Source organism: Lates calcarifer, linkage group LG12, assembly GCF_001640805.2.
Source record: "Lates calcarifer isolate ASB-BC8 linkage group LG12, TLL_Latcal_v3, whole genome shotgun sequence".
NCBI lineage: Eukaryota > Metazoa > Chordata > Actinopteri > Centropomidae > Lates > Lates calcarifer.
The window spans coordinates 19603599-19611051 of NC_066844.1; positions in this window are offsets into that span (position 1 = coordinate 19603599).

Below are 7453 nucleotides of genomic sequence, written 5' to 3' on the forward strand. Positions count from 1 at the left end.
TCATCTGGACGAAGGATTTTTAAATACCAAGTCAAGAGTATAGGACTTACTGAAGGTGTGGGATGTAAAAATAGGTGGTTGTGGGGTGACTCAATGCCTGAATGGTTAGGCCGCATACCACATGGGTGCGAATGCCCTCAGCAGCCAGTCCCCCATTCAACTCCTTGCTGCTCATTTGTTGCACGCCATTCCCCTGCTCTCTTTCCCCACATTTCCCATCTGGCTCAAATGTAACTATCAAATAGAGGCATAAAATGCCCCCAATAATAATAATGATAATAGTAATGATTCAAATAGGTAGTTGGATGCTGGTAGTTGTGGATTTGCAATGGTGAAATTTGTTGGGAGGGTTGAGGGCACATTTAGTTGCCCGGGCAGGATGCAAGCAAGCGGAGAGCTTGGGCTGATGTGGGGGTCTGGACTCAGGGATGGGAGGATATAGATGTGTTAGGGGGCGAGGCTCTGTCTCCTCCTCCTCTGTGCCCTTCAGAGCCACGTTGCTGCGGTTATAAGCTGCCACGAGGGTTTGGCTGAAGGCCAAAAGTTGCATAATCTGCCCTTAAAACAGTGGGGTACCATGCCTCTCCTCCCCTTTCTGTCTCTCTCCTCTCTTAAGTTTTTATCGCCTCAGCTCTTAATCTCTTCCTGTTGGTCCATTCCTAGTACCAGTCATTCCGTTTTATCTTTTCATGTTGTCCATTCATCACTTTGTCCATTCATCTCATTCACCCTTCTACTAAATGGAGCATATTTGTTTCTCCATCTCTTACTACTCTGGTCGACTGTTTCATTAAAGGTAATTTTATCTCATGACTATACAGTCAAGACAATGTATGGCAGTTTGACAAAAAAAATTATCAATTTGAGGCAGTGAGAGTTCAGATGCACTTCACACATTAAATGAAAGTCACCCACAAAATCAATTTATATAGATAAATAAACTGCTTTCTTTAACTGTCTTGTACATACTGCTTTTTTCTTATTGTCAACAAGTCAACAGACTTAAACCAGCAATGAACTGATTGTTCTGAGTATTGTCTGTGTAGCCAGAGTCATTCCTTGATTGTTGTCCAAAAACTATTAAAAGCAGCACACTGCAAAGAGAGCCATCAACAGGGTAGGGAAGTTGGGAAGTATTAAGAAATTAATTTAACACATTGTTAGGATATGTTGACAGTAAGAAATATTACCACTTATCTTTTCTTATTACGTACTAATATTCAGTTAAAGCAGATCTTCATTTCATCAAATTTTTCATCCTCTTTGTACACAATTGCTTTCTGTATTGCAAAACAAATAGCTTTGACATTATTTGGCTCATTCAAATGAGAGACCTTTCACTTGAGTTGCATACAGCATCACTGGGTTCACAAATTAGATCCACTGACACAGCTGACATTGTGACTCATGAGAGCTGAACCAGCTGAGACTAACTAGCTGGGGCTCTGGAACACAGTCAAAATTGTTTGCCCATAATAATGGCACGCCTTGATGGATGAGCCTATGCACCATTGAAAATAGTGAAAACCCTGTTGTTGTTGTTGTTGTTGTTGTTGTTTTTTTAAACCTTGAGTCTTCTTTAGTTTCCTCTCAGGATTGTATAGCATCAGTTTTTGGCACAGGATTTTAGTCCCTCTAGGACATACAGTAGATAGTCCTCAAAGAACTTCCTCTTGCTACACTATGTCACGCTACCATTTGGCTGTGGGCTATCACCAAGCTATTCGTTTGAATGTGAAAACAAGCTGAGCAAATTAGCACTGATTAATTATCCATTATTAAAATAAATTATAATGTCAGTTGCATGAGTTTTACTGTTTTTACAAGGCCTTCTGGTGAGTCATCAGGCCAAAAATACAAGACTTAAAGCAGCAGCCAAACAGAAGGAACACTCCTAGCTAACGGAGAGCCAACATTTAGGCAGTGCTTTATTGCTGTTGTGCCAGCACCGGGTATCTGGCATCTCCCACCCACGCAGATGAAAGCCAACTCTTAAGTGGCAGTGCCTGCTCTGTATGCACCTCCCCTGTCTGATAGAGGAGCCCTGCTCTGAGAGGCAGAGAGAGAGAGAGAGGTACCAACACTGTGATGGAGCTGATTTGTGTGTGTGTGGGTGCATGTGTGTTTGCTAACATGGCATTCATTATGTATTCAGTTAAGAGTTATATCTTCCCCATCTTTCAATTTCTCCCTTTTTATTGTTCGCCTTTCTCTCCCTTTATGCTGAATTCACAAGCAGCTGGGATGGATAAAGCATTTTAATGATCCCTAACTGATTTCTGCATTTGCTTTAAACTCGCCTTCAAGTAGAAGTGCGGGTAAAGTTATGGTTGTGGTTGAAATTTGCACGAGTGGTTGTGGCTGGTGGAGTGGGAATAGTTTTTTTTTTTTTTTTTTTTTTTTTTTTTAAATACCCCAAATCCTGCAGTTCACGTTTGTGTGTTGTCCATGCCCTGCACTCCGGAGTCTCTTTCATTCATCATGGCCTGGTTTCCCAAAACTCAGCGGTGATAATATTTGTGGACTTTACTTGCTCATACACAGACCAATCTCTCTTTTACAGTTTTTTTTAAAAAATGTTGTTAAAGACACTGATATAGGAGCAAATAAAGTTTGGGTAGTCACAGCCTCAACCTCCTCAATGACCAAAATGACCCCAGATCAGCAGCTCAGATTGATCAGGTAATGCCTACTGCACTACAGGTATGCAAAGCCATTAAACCAAATGACTTTACTCTGTCTTAGAGTGAGATCTTTCAGGTGATTCATCAGTGATTCATTATCTAACGGATGCTCTCACAGCAGAGGGATCTAGCTCACTAGATTAATCTATCTGTCATTGTCTTATAAGGAAGATATATGGTCATTGTTCAGCAAAGCAGGGATGAAGTAAAGGGGCGGGTTTGTATCAGCACTGGACATAGACACTTGTAATGAGAACATCACTCTAAACACATACTGGGAGTCTGGGGCTATTGTGTTTCTGTGCTATAAGAAGGCATTTAGCATAAATCGGCCCACTTACAGCAGTTTTACTAAGGCAGCGCTTCAGCTGCTGTAGAAAGCTTTCCCTTGTCCCGTCCCTCTCTCTCTCACACACCAACGGACGTCAAAACACATATCGGATGGTCTGGTATACGTTTTAAGGCTCACACATGCAAATGGTCATCTATCTTCCACCCAGGCTGAGTTCCACCCACTCTCTCAGCTCAAACCCTACTGCTCTGCTGCCTCTGCTGCTGCTGCTTCCGTGAGACCGAGGCAGAAACAAATGTCTCAATCCTGCCAACCCCTGTGTGTATATGTGTTTGTATGAGCGTGCATGTGTGTGAATGTGTATGGAATGAAAGCCCACTGGGCTGTGGTTCCCTCAGTAGTCCTGCAGCGGCAGTAACTCGATACAGTACGCACACATTTTTGTTGCTGATCCAAGCTTGTCTGCTTGCCATGATTTTGGTTCAGTTCAACTTGTTGTAAAACACTGCTGTGCACTGTTAAAGAGGAGAACGTGTAATCAGGATCTAATGAACACAGTGTGCCATTTTATGAAAAATGGTTATATGCCCTTTAATGAAGTAGACTTGTTGCTCTAGACTTTTCTTTTATTTAGCATTTTATTGGTGCTCAATCATTGCAATTCAGAGATTTTATTTCTCAGTGTTTCAGAAGAGTAGAGTAGAAAATATTACCTGAAAACCAATTAATCTCTACAACTCCATTCTTAAAGTTACAGTATATAGTACATATGATGCCAAGTAACTTTTGTAATAATGCGCACTCTCTCTCTTTCTTTCTGTGTCTCTGCCCCCCGCTCTCCTCATACCCTCTCCCTCTCATGTAGGAGGAAAAGATGTTTCTTTGTAGGGACTTACTGGCACTAGTTCCACTGACTCACACAGCTGCCCCAATAGAGCTCTCCTCCCTCTGATTTGCAGCCAGAAGCGGTTATTTTTTTCTAGATCTTATCCTGAGTTATTTATTGGCCTTATCTGTCTGTGTTTTCTGAAATTTGCGCAGAGCTGTTTTGAACTGTTTTAATTCTGGCCTTGGTCAGAAGAATGGTTGACAGGAAGTGGTAGAATGTCGCAGGGTGCAATTACCAAGTGGCCATTTATGACATTGTTTAAGACATGGGGATAAAATGAACAGCTTTAGAGCCATACTCACGAAGAGATAAGTTGATTTCACAGCAGTGTTGTTTGACTTGAGCCAAAAAATGCTTCTTTTAGAGTGGATATTCAATACTATGTAGGAGTTCTGAACTGCAGCTCAGACTACTTTTGCATTTTTTAATGGCCAATTAAGTTATGGCTCGTGTTCTAACCAAAGTTTTATGAAAATAACTGTGGTTAAATCCCACACATACTGTATACATGTTAGCCAAAATCTGATGGTGACAATAAAGGAGTTTAGGTGTCATGAGAATACATGTTACTCTAGAGTAAGAGCTGGAATCTGTTGTGTCTCTATAAGTGAAACCAGTCTAAACGACTCCAGGTTGTGTTTAGTGCTTCAGTCTTAGGTGTATAAAACTGCATAAATATTATCCTAAAAGCAATAACGTTAAACCATATATATATATATATATATAATATATATATATATATATATATATATCAAAATGTGACCTACAGAAGCAGGTAATGGTATCCTTAAGGGAAAAGGGTTTGCCATGTGATTTCGATGAAACTGAAACCAAAATCCATTTTATTTAATGTGACAAATGACAGTATTGTCAGTGTTGGGCTCACAACGTATATTTGTGTAACAATAATATTTTTTATGACAGTGCTGCATTGCCAATGTATAGACTAAGTATGATGTGTGTAAACTAGTAACCTAACACATTTGAATATAACTTTGTATTGTTGACTCCAACTTTAAGGCAAATGAAACAGGTTTTCATGAGTTTTGTGTATACTTGAGTGCAAATTAGTTAATCTGAAGGCCGTTGTGTGAGAACTACTGTTTGAGAGAATGAGGGAGAATCGTATTCAAGTCTGTGACAGAACGTAGTGTTCTTATCTCTGTGACAGAATTGTCACAAAATAGGTTGCCAGAGCACAGGTTTGAATGGATTACAAAGCATGCAAAATAGCTGACATTGTAACAGAGGTCCCTTAAGAACACTTACACAGTAACTCCCACAGATGTAGTGACACATGAAGGTTACATGATTGTCCTCTCATACAATAGCCACATCAGAAAAGTATCAGGCATATTGTATGAGTTCTGTGTCTGTTGTGGCATTCATTTGACCCAGTATTAATAATAAATAGTGTATTTCCCTTTCTTGGTGTCTTTGTGATTTCAGTGGAGGAGGGGATAGCTGTGTTTGGTGGGAGCCAAGGGCGAGTGGCTTGTCATGTCAGGGGTATTAATTTATGATTTCCATCCCAGCTTCTGACCCCATCACCTCCATTAGAATGCAGCCTTTGTAATTTCATGGTTAATATTCAATAGCCACTTGTCCCCTGTGTCTGCTTTGTGCATGTTCTGGAAGGGGGTGTGTATCATTTTTGATTTGTTGAGTTTGTGCGCGTGTTTGTGTGTGCATGTGTGTGTACATGGAAAAGGAAATGAGGGTCGACTGCAGCATGGCTTCCTGCAAAACAGTTGCAGATGTCCAGAGATGTCCTCTGTGTCTCTACTCCCACTGAGGAGCCTGAATTGCCTCTCTGTCTAACCTGAGTCATTTGAATCGCCTCCCTCACACACACTATTTTCTTCTCTCTCTCTCTCTCTCTCTCTCTCTCTTTCTTTCTCTCTCTCCCTCTCTCTCACACACACAGATACACACATCTAGACGCATGCATGCAAGCATAGCCTACAGTAGCTGACCCCTTTGCAGGCACTTGCCTTGGGGCCAAATTCTGATCCTCTTATCAGTGAACTCTGCACACAGTCTACAAGAAACAGAGGCTGGCCAACATTTCACACCCAGTGGACAGTGTACACACACACACACACACACACACACACACACACGCACACACACATATACATACATACGCACAAGTAAGGATGCACACAAATACTTAAGACAGGAATTGTTTTCATGGGGACAAAACTGGTGTAAAAATAAAAAGCAGAAAGAAAATGAAGAGGGAGGAAAGATTAAGGCAAAAGAAGAAGAAAATCTTAAACAGTAAAAGTCCCCTGCATTTCTCCACACATTGATGTATTGGCCCAAACACACATTCCTACTGAACGACTTTGGCAAGCCTTTAAAAAAACACATTAAAGAGCTCTGTTCTGCATGAGCCCAGTTGTTGCTCTGTTTTCTCCCTTTTTTCTTCTGTTTTCTCTCTGCGCCTCTCAGCTCAGAGACGGCAAAACTGATGTGGGTTAGCTATGGGAAAATCTGCAGATGCTAAAGATGATTATGACAGTATTAATGGAGGAGTAATACAACACAGCAGGGAAAAGATGAGCAACAACACTGTTAGAAATGGGAGAAAATTACCCTAATATACTGTAGGTCCACTGCTTCATTTATCCTTGTTCAGTGTTGAATTCTATGCTGTTTTATACCAGTGGTTCCCAACCTTTTAGCCTGACGTACCCCCACAGCCCTAAAAGATTACCTCAAACTCCCCTTGATCCACTGGTTACATTCCATATGTTCTTCTGGTAGGTTCATGTACTAGCTTGAACTGTCAGTGTTTAGGTCATTTTTGTCAAGTTGCATTCTTACTTGTTAGCACTTGGAATGGTAAGTGATAACACCTGCTAATCCATGATGCTTAGTTACCCATTTCAACTGTTTATCCATTACTCTTTGCTGATCATTTAAACCATTCATCAGTTTTTATTAACCAGTTTAACTGTTTATCATTTGGATGTATAATACATGATACCGTAGCTATCACTGGTTAGGAATCACTGTTTTATAAGATATGACAAGACTAGGAATAACAGAAAATGGCATAGTTTGTATGACAGTGTAGAGTATCTATTTCCCTTGTTAGGCCATGAGCCTAAACATTTAGTGCTGGATATACTTTGCTTACTTAAACTGAAGAATTAATGTATGCATAAGAGTGGAGTGAGACTTTTCTATAGTTAAAGACATTTTGTCATTGTTAAATCAATGGCAAAACAGCTGTCATATACAGAGTTAAAGAGAGAACAAGTAAAGAGCAGCCATGAAAACTGATCTCTTCAGTTCACCATTCGAAATACATTTGAATTTCTGTGCACAGAAAACAAAGAAAGTAAGATAAATTTGAGAAGAAAGTGATAATGAGTGGTGATTCTTTACTGCTTTTCAGATACGGTGTGTTCTCTCCTTTGTAGTAGATATATTTAGCCTTCCAAAAAATCTTAAAAAGTTATGTACATGTGCCAGATGTGGGGAGGTCAAATGTTTAAAAGTTGCATCTTGAAATTTTGGTAATTCTACACTGTCCAGATGATGAATAAGCAATTCTATGTTGTCATTAGATCCATT